General features: G+C 42.0%; 1 non-coding gene across 1 annotated transcript; it reads left to right on the forward strand.

Moving 5' to 3' along the window:
• Positions 1-17,386: 17,386 nt before the first annotated feature.
• Positions 17,387-17,493, forward strand: LOC142166678 (small nucleolar RNA R71). The gene has a single exon (XR_012697081.1). It is a non-coding gene; the product is annotated as a small nucleolar RNA R71 (small nucleolar RNA).
• The last annotated feature ends 681 nt before the right edge of the window (positions 17,494-18,174 follow it).

Here is an 18,174-nt window from a genome sequence, read left to right on the forward strand (position 1 = left end):
TATGACCAAGGTAGTGGTGGTTTCGATCAAGATAAGGGTTATGATGAGCAAAATGAAGAAGTGCAGTATGTGAACAATTATCAAGGACAAAGAGGCAATGCTCCTAACCAACAACAACAATGGAGATCCCATGGAAATTGGGGGAATCAAAACCAACAAGGCAATAGAAACTGGGGGAACAACAATCAAAATTGGGGAAACCAGAACAATCAGGGAAACTGGAGTAGCAACAACAACAATTGGGGAGGAAACAACAACCAAGGGGGTTGGAACAATGGCAATCAAGGGAATAGGGGGGCAAGGCATTCAAAGGCCTCCGATGTATCAACAACCAAATAACCCACCTCCATTTCCTTCCCAAGGTCCTAGCTCATCAAACAATGAGATGGGATTGATCATGATGATGTTTGAACAAATGATGACGAAGAACGCCGACTCTGATGCCCAATTGGCATCCCACAATACTTCTATTCCGAATTTGGAGGTTCAACTTGGCTAGATTTCACAATCTTTGAATACTCGCCCTAAGGGGGCTCTACCTAGTGATACGGTAGTAAACCCGAAGGGTAGGAACAACACCGGGCATGCAATGGCGGTGATTACTAGAAATGGTCGAGGTGGTGATGTGAATACCTCTAAGCAAAAGGAAATTATGAGTGATGAGATTCAAGTGCAAGATGATGATGTTTCTTTAGTTGATGAGAAAGTGAGGGAAGAGAATGTGAATGCAGAAGTGAGGATTGATGTTCATGATGATGAGGTGGAGACCCAAGATGATGTGAACCTGTCTAGGGAACACGTAATAGACATATAGAAAATGGTAGTGCCCAAGGCTAAGGCTCCCTTGCCAAGGCCTCGTCCACCTTATCCTCAAAGGCTTGCAAAACAAAATAATGAGAACCAATTTAAGAAGTTCATAAAGATGATGAAAAACTTGTCAATCAATGTTCCATTAGTGGAAGCTCTTGAACAAATGCCGGGTTACGCCAAATTCATGCAAGACTTGGTGACTAAAAATAGATCCATGGATTGTGAGACCATCAAAATGACTCACCAAGTAAGTACAATTGTGCACTCAATGGCTCCAAAGCTTGAAGATCCCGGTGATTTCACTATTCCATGCACCATTGGGAGTGCAGATTTTGCAAAGGCATTCTGTGACTTGGGAGCAAGCATCAATTTTATGTCTTACTCCATTTTCAAAACTTTGGGCATTGGTCAACCATGAACTACTTCAATAAGGTTACAAGTGGCGGATAGAACAATGAAGAGGCCGTTTGGTATTATTGATGATGTTCTTGTTCGGGTGGACAAGTTCATCTTTCCTGCTGACTTTGTAATCTTGGACTGCAAGGTTGATTTTGAGGTTCCAATCATATTGGGAAGACCTTTCCTTGTAACTGGGAAGGCCTTAGTTGATGTGTAAGCAGGGGAACTCAACTTCCGGGTGGGTGATGAAAAAGTGGTCTTTAATGTTTGCAAGTCAATGAAGCAGCCCAACAGTACTGAAGTGTGTTATTTTGTGGATCTTGTCACGGAAGTGATAGTTGATGATACTAGTGCAATGATAAATATGAAGGACCCTCTAGAAGTAGTGTTGTTGAATCTGGATATCAAAGAGGATGAAGGTCAGGTGGAGTGTGTCAATGTTTTACATGGAATGGGCTCTTACTCTTATGTGCCTCAGAAACTCTCTTTGGATCTTGAGAATAGAAAAACTCCACCAACAAAGCCCTCAATCGAGGAGCCTCCTGTGTTGGAGTTGAAGTCGTTGCCTCCACACCTCAGGTATGAATTCTAGGCCCTAATTCAACTTTGTCAGTTATTCTTTCCTCTTGTCTTACTAACATGCAGGTAGATGCCACATTAGCGGTGCTTCAAAAATGGAAGAAGGCAATTGGATGGACTCTAGCTGATATTCGGGGAATAAGCCCCACCTTTTGCATGCACAAGATTATTCTTAAAGATGATGCCAAGCCCTCCATAGAACATCAAAGGAGGTTTAATAAAGCTATGCAAGAGGTTGTCAAAAAGGAAGTGATCAAGTGGTTGGATGCAGAGATTGTGTACCCCATCTCGGATAGCTCTTGGACTTCGCCGGTGCAATGTGTGCCGAAGAAGGGTGGTATGACCGTGGTTACCAATATGCAAAATGAGTTAATTCCCACCAGGACTGTCACTGGATGGAGGGTATGCATGGACTACCGCAAGCTGAATAAAGTGACCCGCAAGGATCACTTTCCATTGCCTTTTCTTGACCAGATGCTAGATAGACTTGCTGGGCATGCCTTCTATTGTTTCTTGGATGGGTATTCTGGGTACAACCAGATTTTGATTGCTCCGGAAGATCAGGAGAAAACAACATTCACTTGTTTGTATGGCACCTTTGCCTTTTCTAGGATGCCATTTGGTTTATGTAATGCACCGGCTAAATTTCGGCGATGTATGATGGCCATATTTACCCACATAGTGGGGGACATCTCGGAGGTGTTCATGGACGACTTCTGTGTTGTGGGTGACTCGTTTGATGAATGTTTGAAAATTCTTGACAGAGTTTGGCCCGGTGTGAAAAGACTAATCTTGTGCTTAACTGGGAATTATGCCATTTTATGGTCGAGGAGGGCATTACCTTGGCCATAAGATTTCAAAGCATGGTATAGAGGTGGACAAGGCTAAAATTGAAGTTATCTGAAAGCTTCCTCCTCCTACATCAATCAAGGGGGTTAGAAGTTTTCTTGGGCATGCGGGGTTCTACCGAAGATTCATCAAAGGCTTTTCTAAGGTAGTGAATCCCTTGTGAAAGTTGTTGGAAAAGGATGCTAAGTTCATGTTCAATGAGGAATGTATGAAAGCTTTTGAACTCCTCAAGTTCAAATTGACAACCACTCCTATTATTACTGCACCCAATTGGAGCTTACCTTTTGAGCTCATGTGTGATGCAAGTGATGTCGCGGTTGGAGCTGTCTTGGGTCAAAGAGTCATCAAGTTTTTCACCCGGTGTATTATGCAAGCAAGACAATGAATAATGCTCAAGTGAATTACATGATGACGGAAAAAGAGTTTTTGTCTATTGTGTTCGCAATGGATAAGTTTAGGCCTTATATCATGGGGACCAAGGTGATAGTTCATACCTACCATGCCGCACTCCGCTACTTGATGACGAAGAAGGATTCCAAAGCTCAGTTGATGAGATGGGTCTTATTGCTTCAAGAGTTTGATTTGGAGATTGTGGACCATAATGGGTGTGAAAACCAAGTAGCGGACCACTTGTCCCGCTTGGAGGAGGAGGGGAGGCCCCATGATGGCCTCGAGATTAATGATTCATTTCTCGATGAGCAACTCCTCTCTGTATCTATGAGTAGCATGCCTTGGTTCGCGGATGTTGCCAACTTCCTTATGACTGTTATTGTACTGTGTGAGCTCTCTTTTAACCAAAGGAAGAAGCTTAAACGGGATAGTTTGGACAACTATTGGGATGAGACTTACTTGTTCAAGATTTGCACTGACGATGTGATCCTAAGATGTGTCCCAGAGGAGGAGAAATTGAGTAGAGGCTTGTCATTCCTCTCCTTATGGTGGTCATCATTGTGGGGCGGGGACAACTTCAAAGGTTCTTAGTTGTGGTTTTTACTGGCCGACATTGTACAAGGATGCGGGTGATCTTGTGAAGAGATGTGATGAGTGCTAGAGAGCTGGCAGAATTTCAAAGAAGGATGAGATGCCTCTCACCACCATTCTTGAGGTTTACATATTTAATGTGTGGGGCATTGATTTCATGGGCCTGTTTGTAAGCTATTGTGGAAACACGTACATTCTTTTGGCCATTGATTATGTTTCAAAGTGGGTTGAAGTCGTGGCTTTACCCAAAAACGAGGCCCGTAGTGTTGTGGCTTTTCTCAAGAAGAGTATCTTTACTCGATTTGGCACTCCTAGAGCAATCATTAGTGATGGAGAGTCTCATTTTTGCAATAAGGCATTTGACACTTTGCTTGCAAAGTATGGTGTCAATCACAAAGTTTCTACCCCTTACCATCCTCAAACTAGTGGGTAAGTTGAAGTCTCCAACCGAGAGATCAAGAGTATATTTTCAAAGACGGTCAATGCAAATAGGACCGATTGGTCAAAGAAATTGGATGATGCTCTTTGGGCTTATAGGACTGCTTACAAGACTCTGATTGGTATGTTTCCGTACCGGTTGGTGTTTGAGAAAGCTTGCCATCAACCGGTTGAGTTAGAGCACCAGGCCATGTGGGCTTTGAGTAAGTTAAATCTTGAATGGGATGGCAGTAAATCTTCGGGTGGAGCATCTTAATGAGCTTGATGAGTTTCGGCTCCATGCCTATTCCAGCTCGTCCTTGATAAGGACAAGAAGAAGTACTTACATGACAAATATGCTTGTGGCAATGAGTTCAAAGTAGGTGATTTGGTTCTCTTGTTTAATTCTCGGTTATGACTGTTTCTAGGAAAGCTTAAATCAAAATGGAGTGGACCTTTTGAGGTGGTGCTTGTGACTCCATTTGGTGCTCTTGATTTGAAAAAAAAATGGTGAGATCTTCAGGGTTAATGGGCACATAGTCAAGAACTATCTTGGAAAGTTTGATGACAACCATGTGGTGTCCATGATCCATCTCAAGTGATTGATGGTAACCTGCGTCGTGTCGCGACGTTAAATCAGGCGCTTCTTGGGAGGAAACCCATGTGTTTTTCTTCTTGATTTTATTTGATTTTCTCTTAGCATAGGATTTGTTTTTGGAATAACTAGTTGTGAGATGTGTATAAGGATGTTTGAGGCAGTGCAGGACTAAGCTGACAAAAATGTGTCACTCTCTAAACTTTGGACTGCGGCCGCACTCCATTTTTTGCGTTCCATGGTGGATTTAGCGGCGGCGGAAATTGTTCGCGGTCAGCGGTGCTAAATGTGCAAAAGTGATAGTCCTCTGAAGTTTGAAGCGCAGCCGTAATGCATTTTTTGTGGTCCGCAGTGCCTTACCGCAGCCGCGGTACATTCTCTATGGTCCGCGGTAAAGTCCATGCTAGTGCCCTTCTGAGTTTCATAACCGCGGTCCGCGGTGGGAAGCAGCGTGGGTCCCAGGTCTTTTTTTATAAATAGACCCACATGCCCCCTTTTACACTTTTCACCCATTTTAACTCTAAAGAGACACAAAACACTGTTCATCAAAACCCTAGCTTGCACGAATTCAAGAACTGATTTTCAATCATCTACATTGCACATCTGGTAACTTCAATCACTCATGATCTTTAATTTTGTTGTTATCTTTTTTCTAAATTGATAGGTTTAGTTCTTTCCTTTCTCTTCTTCATCTATTTTTTAATAAATTAGTTGTTGGAGCCCGTAATGTTAATCAGATTAGGGATAATTTAGTTCTAAAGTGTTACTAACTACCTAGGGGAGTTATTTGTGTTTGTACTTGTACTAAAATGCATAAAACCTAGAAACCCTAGGTCAGTGTTGCTTCGTTTTGCCTACCGCAAACGTGGTTTATTTTTCGCGGTTCGCGGTGCCTTACTGCGGTCGCGCCTTTTTTTTCGCGGTCTGTGGTGCCATTTAATCAGAGAGTGGGTAGTCTGAATCCCGTCTCTCCGCAGTTTGCGATTGATTTTTCACAGTTCGCAATGCACTTACCGCGGCCGCGCTCCATTTTTCGCGGTCCGTGGTGCACTTTAGTCAGAGAGGGGGTAGTCTGAGTCCCATCCCTCCGTGGTCTGCAGTGGACCTTTTGCAGTCCACGGTGCAGCCTTCGCGGCCGCATTGCATTTTTCGCAAACCGCGATCTGCAGTTCCGCTTTACACTGTCAATTGTATCCACTCATACTCTTCAATGTTTCTTCTTATATTAAGACTAACAAACATTAACTGAATTCTCCTTGCAGACAATGGTTAAATCAAGAGGAGCTGGTGACAAACAGAAAGGAAGAGGGGAGTCCTCCCGGGATAGGGGACGAGGAATGATAAAATTGACCCCATAGGTTCGGAAAGCAATTGGGGATACCAGAAAGCAAATCAAAGTCGCAGATAGAGCTACTTCCCATTCTGAGGGAAGTGAGTATTTGCCCTTCCGGGAGGCATCTGAGTCAGTGCCGGAGTATGTACCTGATTTCCCGGAGAGGTTTTATTTGAGAGTGATACGCTCAAATTACACTTTAATAAATAGTGTAAGGCGGTCGGTGTCAAATATAATATCCCAATAAGGTTGGGGTCGAATCCCACAGGGAATAAGTGTGAAAAGGTTACTCAAATAGTGTGTTACTTTACTGATGTTGTAATTCTATTCAATTAATAGTAACAAGAGTATGAAATGATTTTGGTTTGAAGTAATAGATAATTGTAGAATTGAGAATGTAAATAATTTAATTGAAGAAACCAAGGTTGTGTCCCCTTTTATGAAGTGTAATGCTATTGGTGTTAGTATGATATATTTCTAATGGAAGGTCCTTTTGATATGCAAATGATGTCTAAATGACTACCCAATATTTTCCAATGGTTGGACAGTATTTCCTCTTTATAATTTTTCCAAATATAAAAGAGTTGCAATTAAGAACAATTAATATATGCCAAATAAAACCCACTTATTCCTAAGCGATTCTATTAAATAAGGTTTAAAGCCTTGAGTCTTTGATATTTACTTCTACCAAATTCTAACCCATTTTCCCAAGCAAAGCAAGAATTTAATGGCACTTGTTAATGTTTGCAACCACCAACAATAAATGAAGAATGAGAAGTAAATAAATATCAACCAACCATTATATATATATTCAATGTTAAACACCCATTAACATAACACCCATTTACGGTCCACAACCTTAGTATTTAAAGTAAGCTACACATGCTGAAATACAAAAGGAAGAGAATATTTAATGTCATAAAGCTTACAAAGTGAAATATTCTTGATCCAAAAGCTTCCAAAAGAGAGGAATATTAAAGCCTTGTATTGTAGTCTCCAAGTCAGACAAGATGAGCCAACAAAATCACAATAAATCTATTTATAGAGGGCCAAAAGTCAAGACAGAAATAGATAAAAATGCCCTTTCAGGTCAAATATGCGACCACATTTCTATCGCATAACAGATATGCGGTCCGCATTCTCTTCACGCCCGTCGCACTTCAGAACCCTAGTTTTCAGGCCTTCGTCGCATTGTGAATTTGCGGTCTGCATTCCAGATATGCGATCGCATTCTGCGTCGCATTTTCCACAATCAACATTTCTCTCCCTTAGTTTGCGGTCCATTATGCGGTCCGCAAACCTGTTATTCGATCGCATTCTGGACCGCATTTCTTGCATTGGATTTTGGCCAACATTCTGTTTTGGTTTGCGATCCTTTGCACATTATGTGGCTCACATGTAGGATTTGCGATTGCATCTTTCACTGCATTTCCACATTTGTGCTGCATTTAGCTCTTTTCTTGTCTTTTTGTGGCTTTTTGCTTTCATTTCCATGCTCTTGGGTCTTTAAACCTCATGTACTGCAAAAAACACTGAAATTACATAAGTAGAGGAGATAATTGCATTCAAAACAAGCTAAAATCTAAGAAATTTGTATTGAATTGTGTCGAAATTCTCCGGCACATCAACACCCCCAACTTAAACTCTTGCATGTACTCAAGCAACTAAAACAACATTATCCTACTCTAGACTCCATCTACAAGACATGAAAAAATAGTGACCATGGATGGTGTTTGTTGTTAGTACTTCAAGCATGCATCTTCGATTGTTTTACCCTTCCTGAACCATCAATATATACAAGGAAAACTAATCAACTTGTGAACTTTGAGCCTTAGACAATGTAACAAAATGCTACCCTCAGTTGAGTGCACTTGCATTTGACTCAAAAACGCAACTTTTGTTCAACCTCACAGTTCATGTGCCCTCACTAGAAAGAAAGTCCCAAAATCACAATATTTACAATGACAACAAGAAGGGACGAATTCATAAATAAACTCACTCTCAAAAAGAGTTTCAAGTGTTGCAACACACCATACCATAGGCTTGCCCTTATTTTAATTCGCCGCTTAATTCTAAGAACGCTCGGTTGGAGATCCCATAAAGACTTTTTAAGCTTGTAATGTAGGTTTAGGGAAGGGTCGGATAAGCATTTAGGTACAAGTGACTACACCCTCCTTGAACACTAATCACATTTTCTTTCTGTTGCTCTTTGCTTCTTTTCTAACCATATAGCCTTCATTAGCTTCAACTTTTCCACCATTTAGTCGCCTCAACTACCTCTTATACCCACAACTCTTATATTTTTTTTCTTTCTCTTTTTTTTATATAATGCTTTTGGAGCATGAGTAGTTTCACATTTTGAGGTTCACTTTCCTACGCTCATTGTACAATCTTGCCAATTTCCGACTTTACACCACACCCCCAACTTAGGCTTTTAGCCTCATTCTCAATGCTCAAGGAAGGACGGGTTCAAAAGAGGGAATTATTTCACAAAAAGGGAAAGGTTTGTAATGAGGTATCCAAAGAAAAGGTTCAAGGCTCAAATGGGGTGACTACTGATACTATCTGTACAATAAGTGGCTTGAAAGGCTAACTGGTTTTCCAAAAATCACAAAGACTGCCTAAGGTCATTTCTCCAACCAAATGTAATTATTATAAGCATCGAAAAAACAACCGGGCAAGTTCTAGATGGCAGAAGCAAACACAAGAATTGTTTACACAAAGAACTCACACACATGGCACACAAACTGTTTGGCTCACATAGTTTGAAGCCCTCGAGTCAACACTTGGAAACTCAAAGCTTTCATCATATATACATGTATAACTCTAGGTAGACAAAGAGTCACAGAGCAAGCCTCAAGTTCACAAAGTTGATATCTCTTCTTTTTTTTTATATGGAAGGGTATAGGCTATATACAGATACACATGCTTGAGACTAGACAATTACACCAAACCGGTCAACATGTTTCATTCTACTGTCCTGGTTCTACTATTACACCCTTGGAAAAGAACCTGGTAAAGAAAAACCAAGGGGAATTCATTGCAAATTACTAAAGATGGACGACTATCTACTTGCTTTTGTTGTTTAGTTGTGTTTTTTTTATATATGCACAAGAATAACATAACTTATGTACGGAGATCACAAAACACTAATATATACACAATCACGAACTACACAACATAACTTAAAGCATAAACACAAAACACTGATATATACATAATCACAAAATATACATGAGTACATAAGTTTGTTTGTAACACAAAAGTATATACAAGGCTACCACCCCCAACTAAAAAGCATGCATTGTCCCCAATGCATAAGAACATTGAGTAGAGTTGAAGGGGCTCCTTGAGGCGCACTAAGCGCTATGGGAGTCGACAGACGACTTAGTAATGGTAGGATCAACCTCTGATGCTGAAGCAGGTACCGATGAGATCTCGGCCTGAGGAGTGACCTCCAATGATGGAGGTGGGATCTCTGGTTGGTCCAGTACTAGAGTTGGGGCCTATGAGATACTACCCTCGCCGGCTGATGGCTGAGTGGCCGATGGATCTGCAGGGGCGGCCAAATCTGCTAGTGAATGTTCTATCGCCATCTGAATGTTTGCTTGCTCGTCATTCTCAACTGTAGGAGCAGCAGTCTACTTGCCCTTCTCCTGAGGGCCATCATCATCCGTGGACCATGAATCCTCCTCCTCCTCTCCCTCATCTGCCTCCTTACCCTCGGACTTAGCAGATCGTCTAGAAACCTCCTCATCAGGAATATCAATACGTATAGGAGGAGCTGGAGGCTAGGAAGTCCCGGCAGTCTGAGATGCAACGTCTGCCATCAGAGTAGTGAAATGAAGACCCAAATCTGGCGTTGCTGTGTCTGCACCCTGCTCACCTTCCTTGGGCAAGAGGGATGATATATCGAACTCCAAAGTCTGCATCTTGTGGAGCTCGGTCTTCATTGTGGCAACCTCCTCCCGGAGCCTAGGCAGGTCACCAACCTCACCTCTCTCTATCTTCTCAACCCTCAACTCGAGTTGTTGCAGGAGATCCTCATAATTTGTTTGTTGTTGTTGGAGTGCTGTCACTGAGGACTATATCGGAGTCAAGGACTATTTGATGAGGTTTGGTAAGGTCTTCAAAAGCTGGTCTACCTTAGCATTGGCATGCTAAGCAATGAGACCAAGCCTCGAGACAACTGGCAGTGCAGCAGAAGGCTGAGCAATGGTGGACTGAGAGGCGGGCTATGCAATGGAAATAGATGCAACCGGAGTCTGAGGGGACATATGAGTCTGGGACTCTGAGGGCTCTACATCAACTGGAATCAGAGGCTGAACCTCTGGGGGAGTGACAGCATCACTAATGCGCGTGATGTCGATATCCTTTAGCACCTTCCTTGTCTTATCAGAATGGGACATGAGTGGGACATTCACAGCCTTGCAAAGGGCTGTGATCAAATAGAGGAATGGCAATGAAGTGGCAGTCTGCCTTGCTCGGATCCCTAACTCTTGGAAGATAAGGGCACCCATATCAATTTTGATCCTTGTTATAATGCAGGCAATGAGAAGAGCCTTCTTAATGTTGATGTCAGTTTCATTTGTGGACGGTATCAGTCGAGAAGTGATGAAACTAAGCCAAAATCGACCCTCTCATGTGAGATCCTCTTTGAATATTTTGTGCACAAGGCTGATCCACGCAGGGGTACCCTTTGCTATCACAGATGCTATCCAACTCCGCTCATTCTCCCGATTTACCCATTTGGCTTGGTAATCAACTGTTCCCAGGCTCTAGTCAGGGATGTAGTTAATTAATAGTCTTAGCGCTACAGCTCACGTCTTTCCCCAAACTAGTACATTATCACAGAATACCTTGTTGCGCTTGTGGTGAGCAGTCCTGGAAGCTCTGTATGAGCCATAAAACTCACAGACAAGAGTTTCATTGTAGTCGTCCGACAGCTCAGTGAAACACTCCCATTTTCTATCTTTTATGTTCTCCCAAATGTGGGGGTGCTGCTCTTTAAGTCCGTTCATGCTCACTTGCTTCTCGGCATGGATTTTTCTCTTTGTCAACCCTTCCCTATAGAGTTCCCTAGAACCATCGATTGCAAACCGAAGTTGGTAGTCATCTCCCCTCGTTCTTCTTGCCTCTGCCTATAGGTCTACTATAGGTAAGGTCTCCTCCTCATCGGACTGGGAAAGACGTGGAACATTAGGGTCCATGCTAGGTCGTTTTGCTTGTGACGCTTGACGAATGGTGGAGTCCCTTTTCAGTGCAGAGGATGCATGTTTCTTGGGAGCCATATCTGCACGAAAGTGAAAGGTGAGAGACATTATAAGCAACAGTGAAAAAAGAACAGAAAAACAATGAAAAACAAAGAAGAAGTTAAGAATGCGACAAGTATGTGGTCGCATAACCACTATGCGAACCGCAAACTTGTCGCAAACTTTTAGCTCTTGAAATTATACAAGTGTGTGATGGGTTATGCAATCAACCATTATGCAGACATCATAACTATCGCAAACCTGATTCCACAGAAAACCAAAGCCTGAAATGCGATCGCAAATTCCACCGCTAAGTAGGAAATGCGATCGCAAAATGGTCGCAAAAATCATGCTGAGAAACTGGGTGCACTATCTCAGTATGCGGTGAGTTTGCGGTCCGCATATCAACTATGCAATCGCAAACTCGCTGCATTTTAGAATCTTTCTCAGTCAATCTAGGTTTCAGATATGCGGCAATAATGCGGACCGCATTTTGATTTTGCGAGCCGCAAAGTTCATAGTCCCAAACGATTAAACTAACCCTCAGAATGGCGGTCCTAATTCGTACTACCCAGTACCCTAAACACATTTTCTACCCAAGAACTACCGCGATATGGGAACACAACTACTAAAAACAACACAATCAAAAATAAAGAAAGAACATAAAAAAAACACAGGAGAGACAAACGTGAAATTTAAAATGGAAAATTAGGGCAAGGACACATACCAGTGAAGATGAGTATGCACACTATGGAGATTATGAATTAGTTTTCGTCCTGTGTAAGATTTCACTAGCCGTTTTTTGCCCCTTTTTCGGTCTTTGTTTGCCCCTCTTTTCTTTTCGTTCCCTTTTTCTTGTTTTCTTCTATTAGAAAAATTTTCTTGTTTTGTTTTGTTTTGAGTGTGTGAGAGATGAAAGGATGCGACGACGTACCGACCATTTTGCAGTGACTTACCCAACGCATAACACACTATGCAAACCGCATAAGTGTTATGCGGTGTGTTCAAGTGACTTGCTGAAGGGCAAAGAATGCGGTGCACAATGCGATCGCATAGTGAAGATGCGGTCCGCTAAGTGTACCAATTCGTCGCATTTTGTTCCTCAACTTTAGCCAACACACTGTGTTGGTTTGCGACCAAAATGTTGTCCGCATAGCGAACATGTGACCGCATATTTGCAGCAAACTTCACACGGTGATTTTTCTTCCCTTTCTTATGAATTCCTACCCAGTGTTATGATCTTTTGAATCCCCTACACTCTATAACACACTATAAATTGCTTAAGTAAATCTATCTATCGAAAATTAAAAATTTAAAAAACAAAAAGTGTGTTACCACATATGGGTTGCCTCCCATAAAACGCTTGATTTAACGTCACGACACGACAAAGTTGGCGTTTCTTATCACTCATTTGTCGGTCATGGACCATCTTGGAGATCCAACTGCTCCTCTAAATATTTTTCTTCATCTGTGCCCAAGTAGTACTTGATTCGTTGGCCATTGACTTTGAATGTCCGCAACCCATCATCCGATGCTAGTTCCATAGCTCCAAAAGGAGAGACATTTACCACTTTGAACCGACCAGACCATTTTGCTTTGAGCTTGCCCGAAAACAATTTGAGTCTTAAGTTAAAGAGAAAAACGAAGTCACCCAACTTGAACTCCCTCTTCAAGATCTTTTTGTCGTGGACAAACTTCATCCTTTCTTTATACACAGTTGCACTGTCATATGCATGGAAATAGAATTCCTCCATTTCGTTGAGTTGTGTTAACCTCAAATTCGCAGCTTCAGCCTAATCCAAATTCAACCTCTTCAGAGCCCACATGGCCTTGTACTCCAGTTCCATGGGTAGATGACAAGCTTTTCCGAAGACTAACCGATAAGGAGAAGTACCAATAGGAGTCTTGTATGTTGTGCGGTACGCCCACAATGCGCCATCTAGCTTCCTTGACCAGTCAGTCCTATTTGCATTAACAGTCTTTACTAGAATGCTCTTGATCTCCCGGTTGAAAACCTCAACTTGACCACTAGATTGGGGATGATAAGGTGTGGCCACCTTGTGCTTGACACCATACTTGTCTAGAAGTCCTGTGAAAGCCTTGTTACAAAAATAAGACCCACCATCACTAAGAATGGCCCTAGGAGTGCCAAACTGAGTGAATATGTTTTTCTTCAAGAATGCGGTCACACTTCTTGCCTCGTTGTTTTGTAAGGCAATTGCTTCCACCCATTTGGACAAATAGTCCACAACTACCAAGATATATTTCATCCCATAAGAGCTCACAAAGGGACCCATGAAATCAATTCCCCAAACGTCGAAGATTTCTATCTCCATTACAAAGTGCATCGGCATTTCATGCCTCTTGGAGATTGATCCTTGCCTTTGACATTGGTCACGAGCCTTGACTATTTGATTGGTATCATGATAGATTGACGGCCAATAGTAACCACATTCAAGCACCTTAGCCGCCATTCGATTTCCTCTGTGATAACCCCCAACCGATGAGTCATGGCATGCCTTTAGAATTGGCATAATTTCTTCTTCTGGAACGCACCTTCCAATAATATTGTCAGCGCAAACATGGAACAGGAATGGTTCCTCCCAATAGTATTGTCGGCATTCTCTCAAGAACTTCTTCTTTTGATAGGATTCCAATCCATCCGGAATAAGGTCACTAACCAAATAGTTAGCAATATCGGCATACCAAGGAGCAAAAGTGCTAGATAGTGTCAAGATACGTTCATCCGGGAATGCATCGTTGAGTTCAAGATCTCCCTTTGGTCTCCCTACCTCTTCAAGCCTTGATAAATGATCCTCCACTTGATTTTGACTTCCCTTGCAATCCTTGACCTCAAAGTCAAATTCTTGCAACAACAAGACCCATCGAATCAACCGAGGCTTTGCATCCTTGTTTGCCATGAGATAGCGAAGAGCAACATGATCTGTGTACACTATCACCTTGGATCCCAACAAATAAGCCCGGAACTTCTCAAAGGCATCGACAACGGCAAGAAGTGTTTGCTCAGTTACAGTGTTATTCATTTGCGCCCCATTGAGTGTCTTGCTTGCATAATAGACCGGGTGGAGAACCTTGTTGTGATGTTGGCCAAGCATTTCCCCAATATCTACACCACTAGCGTCACACATGAGCTCGAAAGGAAGAGACCAATCGGGTGTGACAATAATAGGTGCCGTGGTGAGCCTTTGCTTCAATTCCTCAAAGGCTTTGAGGCATTTCTCATCAAAAACAAATTTGGCATCTTTCTCAAGGAGTTTGCACATAGGATTTGCAATCTTGGAAAAATCCTTGATGAAACGTCTATAGAATAATCTCGATCTTTGCCCGGTCAACCTCTATGCCATGTTTTGAAATTTTATGCCCCAACACAATGCCTTCATCCATCATGAAGTGATATTTCGCCCAATTGAGCACAAGGTTGGTCTCTTCATATCTCTTAAGCACTTGTCTAATATTGTTAAGACAATGCTCAAAAGAATCACCTACCACCGAGAAGTTGTCCATGAAGACTTCTAGAAAATCCTCTACCATGTCGGAGAAAATGGACATCATGCATCTTTGAAATGTAGCCGGAGCATTGCACAAACCGAATGACATCCGGCTAAATGCAAACATTCTGTAAGGGCAAGTGAACGTCATTTTCTCTTGATCCTCCAAGGCTATGTTGATTTGGTTGTAACCGGAATATCCATCAAGGAAGCAATAGAACGACCTTCCCGCTAGCCGATGAAGCATTTGATCAATAAAAGGCATAGGAAAATGGTCTTTGCATGTGGCACTATTGAGCTTCCTATAATCCATACACACCCTCCAATTGGTCACCGTTCTTATTGGGATGAGCTCATTTTTCTCATTTTTGATTATGGTCATGCCTCCCTTTTTCAACACACATTGCATCGGGCTCACCCAAGAACTATCGGCAATAGGCTAGAATACCCTGGCATCCAACCATTTAATGATTTCTTTCATTACCACCTCTTGCATTGACGGGTTCAACCGTCGTTGATGTTCCACACTTGGTTTTGTTTCACTTTCCAATTGGATTTTATGCTCGCAAATTCCGGCAGGAATCCCACGGATGTCCGCAATTGTCCATCCAATGGCTTGCCTATGCTCCTTCAAGACATCCAACAATTGTTCTACCTACACATCATTCAACAAAGAAGAAACAATTACCGGTAAAGTATCATTTGAGCCAAGAAATTTATACCTCAAGTCTGGTGGAAGTGGTTTGAACTCTAGTTGTGGAGGTTCGATAATAGAAGGCTTTGCGGGTGGAGTGGCTCTATTCTCCAAGTCGAGAGAGATCTTTGCCGGAGCATAAGTGTAGGACCCAAGCCACTCCAATGCATTTACCGATTCCATGTACCCCTCCATATCTTCACCATCAAAGTTCACCAAAATAGCCGCCAATGCCTCGCCGAGGCATTGTTCTTCCATTTTCATTTCAACTGCATCTTCTACGTCATCAACCACATCAATCACCGAAATGCTTTCATACTCATGCAGTAGTTTCATACCCTTGCTTGCTTGGAATGTAACCTCTTCATCATTCACACAAAATTTGATCTCATTCCATTCCGAATCCATTAGTGCTCTTCCAGTGGAAAGGAATGGTCTCCCCAAGATGATAGGGATCTCTTTGTCAACCGCACAATCAAGGATTACGAAGTCGGCGGGTAAATGAAAATTTCCCACCTTCACAAGTACATCATCAACAATTCCCACCGGTCGTTTGATGGAATGATCGGCCATTTGCAATCTCATACTCGTAGGCCTTGGCATACCTAATCCCGCTTTCTTGTAAATGGCAAGAGGCATCAAGTTGATGCTAGCTCCATTATCACAAAGGGCTCTTGCAAAATCATGTGCCCCAATAGTACAAGGAATGGTGAAAGCTCCCGGGTCTTCTTTCTTTTGAACGGTGGATGTTGCAATGATGGAACTAACCCGATGAGTCACATTCACCACTTCATTTTTGGTGGTTTCTTCTTGGTGATCAAATCTTTCAAATACTTTGCAAAACCTGGTATCTCTTAAAATGCTTCCACAAATGGAATATTCACCAATAATTGCTTGAGAATGTCGTAAAACTTTTCGAGTTTGCTATCATTAACCTTCCTAGCAAGTCTTTGAGGGAATGTCGGAGGAGTTCTAGGAATAGGTGGAAGACTTTTTGGTGTCTCTTTTACCTTTTCCTTTACCTCTTCCTGGTTCTCTTTTTGCACTTGCACATCTTCCGGAATCTTCTCAATTTCGATAACACTTGGCTCTTCAATCTCAACCCTTTTCTCGAACTCTTCTACCTCAACCACTTGTTCACCCTCTCCTTGTAGTACCTTCCCACTCCTAGTAGTAATTGCCATGACATGAGAAGTTGGGCCACTCCCACTACCCTTTGGTTTCGCAATTGTGTCACTATGGAGTGTTCCCTTTTGCTTTGGATTTTGTTCCCTAGAGAGGTCTCTCATTTGCATCTCCAATTTTTGAATGGATGTTGTACGAGAGCCAACAAGCTCGGTCATGTTCCTCATAAAAGTGTCGGATTTTTCTTGATTCTGCAATACCCGTTCAAGCAAACTTTCCAACTTATACTCACTTGAGGAACCTTGATTTGAATATTGACCCTTTGGGGGAACATAAGGGTTTGAACTCCGGTTTGAGAAGTTGTTGTTGTTATTCCAATATCCTTGGTTTGAGCCACCTTGGTCATTTCGCCATTGTTGGTGGCCTTGCCCTTGGGGGTTTGGCCTCCATTGATTTTGTTGTCCTTAACCTTGATATTGTTGCCTTTGATAGCCTTCTTGAGAGTTGTTGACATAATTTGCTTCCTCAAAATCCTCATTTGATATGGGTTGCACATCCTCAACCATATTTACCTTCTTCGTTTAACATTTGTAGCAAGCACTGCAATCACTTGATCTCTCTCTTGATTTTCCTTGATCATGTTGCTCAAGGAAGGATAACCATATGTAATTCCACCTGTGGTCGGAATTCCATGCTTGATTATGGTTTGCCATTTTGTCAAGTATTTGTGTCACCCTTGCGAATGATTTGTCCATGAAAGATCCATCAGCTGCATTCTTGGCTATAGATTGGTTCATAGGATCCAAGCCCATATAGAATTTTTCCAACAAGATAGAATCCGGAAAACCATGGTTAGGGGACCTCACCAAATATAATTTGAAATGATCTCATGCCTCATGTATATGTTCTCCTGGTACTTGCTTGAAAAAAAAAATTTTATCCCGGAGCTTAGACTTCTTACTTTATGGGAACCATTTAGATAAGAATGCTCGAACATGTTCGGGCCAAGAATGAATTGAGTTTGGTGGCAGATTTTGAAGTCATTTCCTTGCATCCCCAAGTAGCGAGTACTTGAAGCATCTCAACCTTAGAGCATCATCAGAGACATTGTTCTGCTTATGCATTGCACACACACCCAAGAAGTTTCTAAGATGTTGTGTCGGATCATCATTAGTGGAATTCCTGAAAAACCCCTCCGCTTTGAGCATAAGGATTAAACCATGTTCCACCTTGAAAGTTGCAGTGCCAACGGCTGGAGGTACAATAGCATTTGTATCCTCAATGTACTCCTCGATATCCGCAAAAGGATTTTCTTCCATTTTTGCCTCTAAGTCTTCACCATATTCGAACATGTTTTCCTACCAACACCAAGCAAAACAAGCAAAGTGTGAAGGAATAGAATAAGAAGTAAAGTAAAGCACACACTAATTAATAATTTAAAAACCGTATTCCCCGGCAACGGCGCCAAAATTTGATATGCTCAAATTACACTTTAATAAATAGTGTAAGGCATCGGTGTCAAATATAATAACCCAACAAGGTTGGGGTCGAATCCCACAGGGAATAGGTGTGAAAAGGTTACTCAAATAGTGTGTTACTTGACTGAAGTTGTAATTCTATTAAGTTAATAG

The sequence above is a fragment of the Nicotiana tabacum genome, chromosome 11, assembly GCF_000715075.1.
Source record: "Nicotiana tabacum cultivar K326 chromosome 11, ASM71507v2, whole genome shotgun sequence".
NCBI classification, from domain to species: domain Eukaryota; kingdom Viridiplantae; phylum Streptophyta; class Magnoliopsida; order Solanales; family Solanaceae; genus Nicotiana; species Nicotiana tabacum.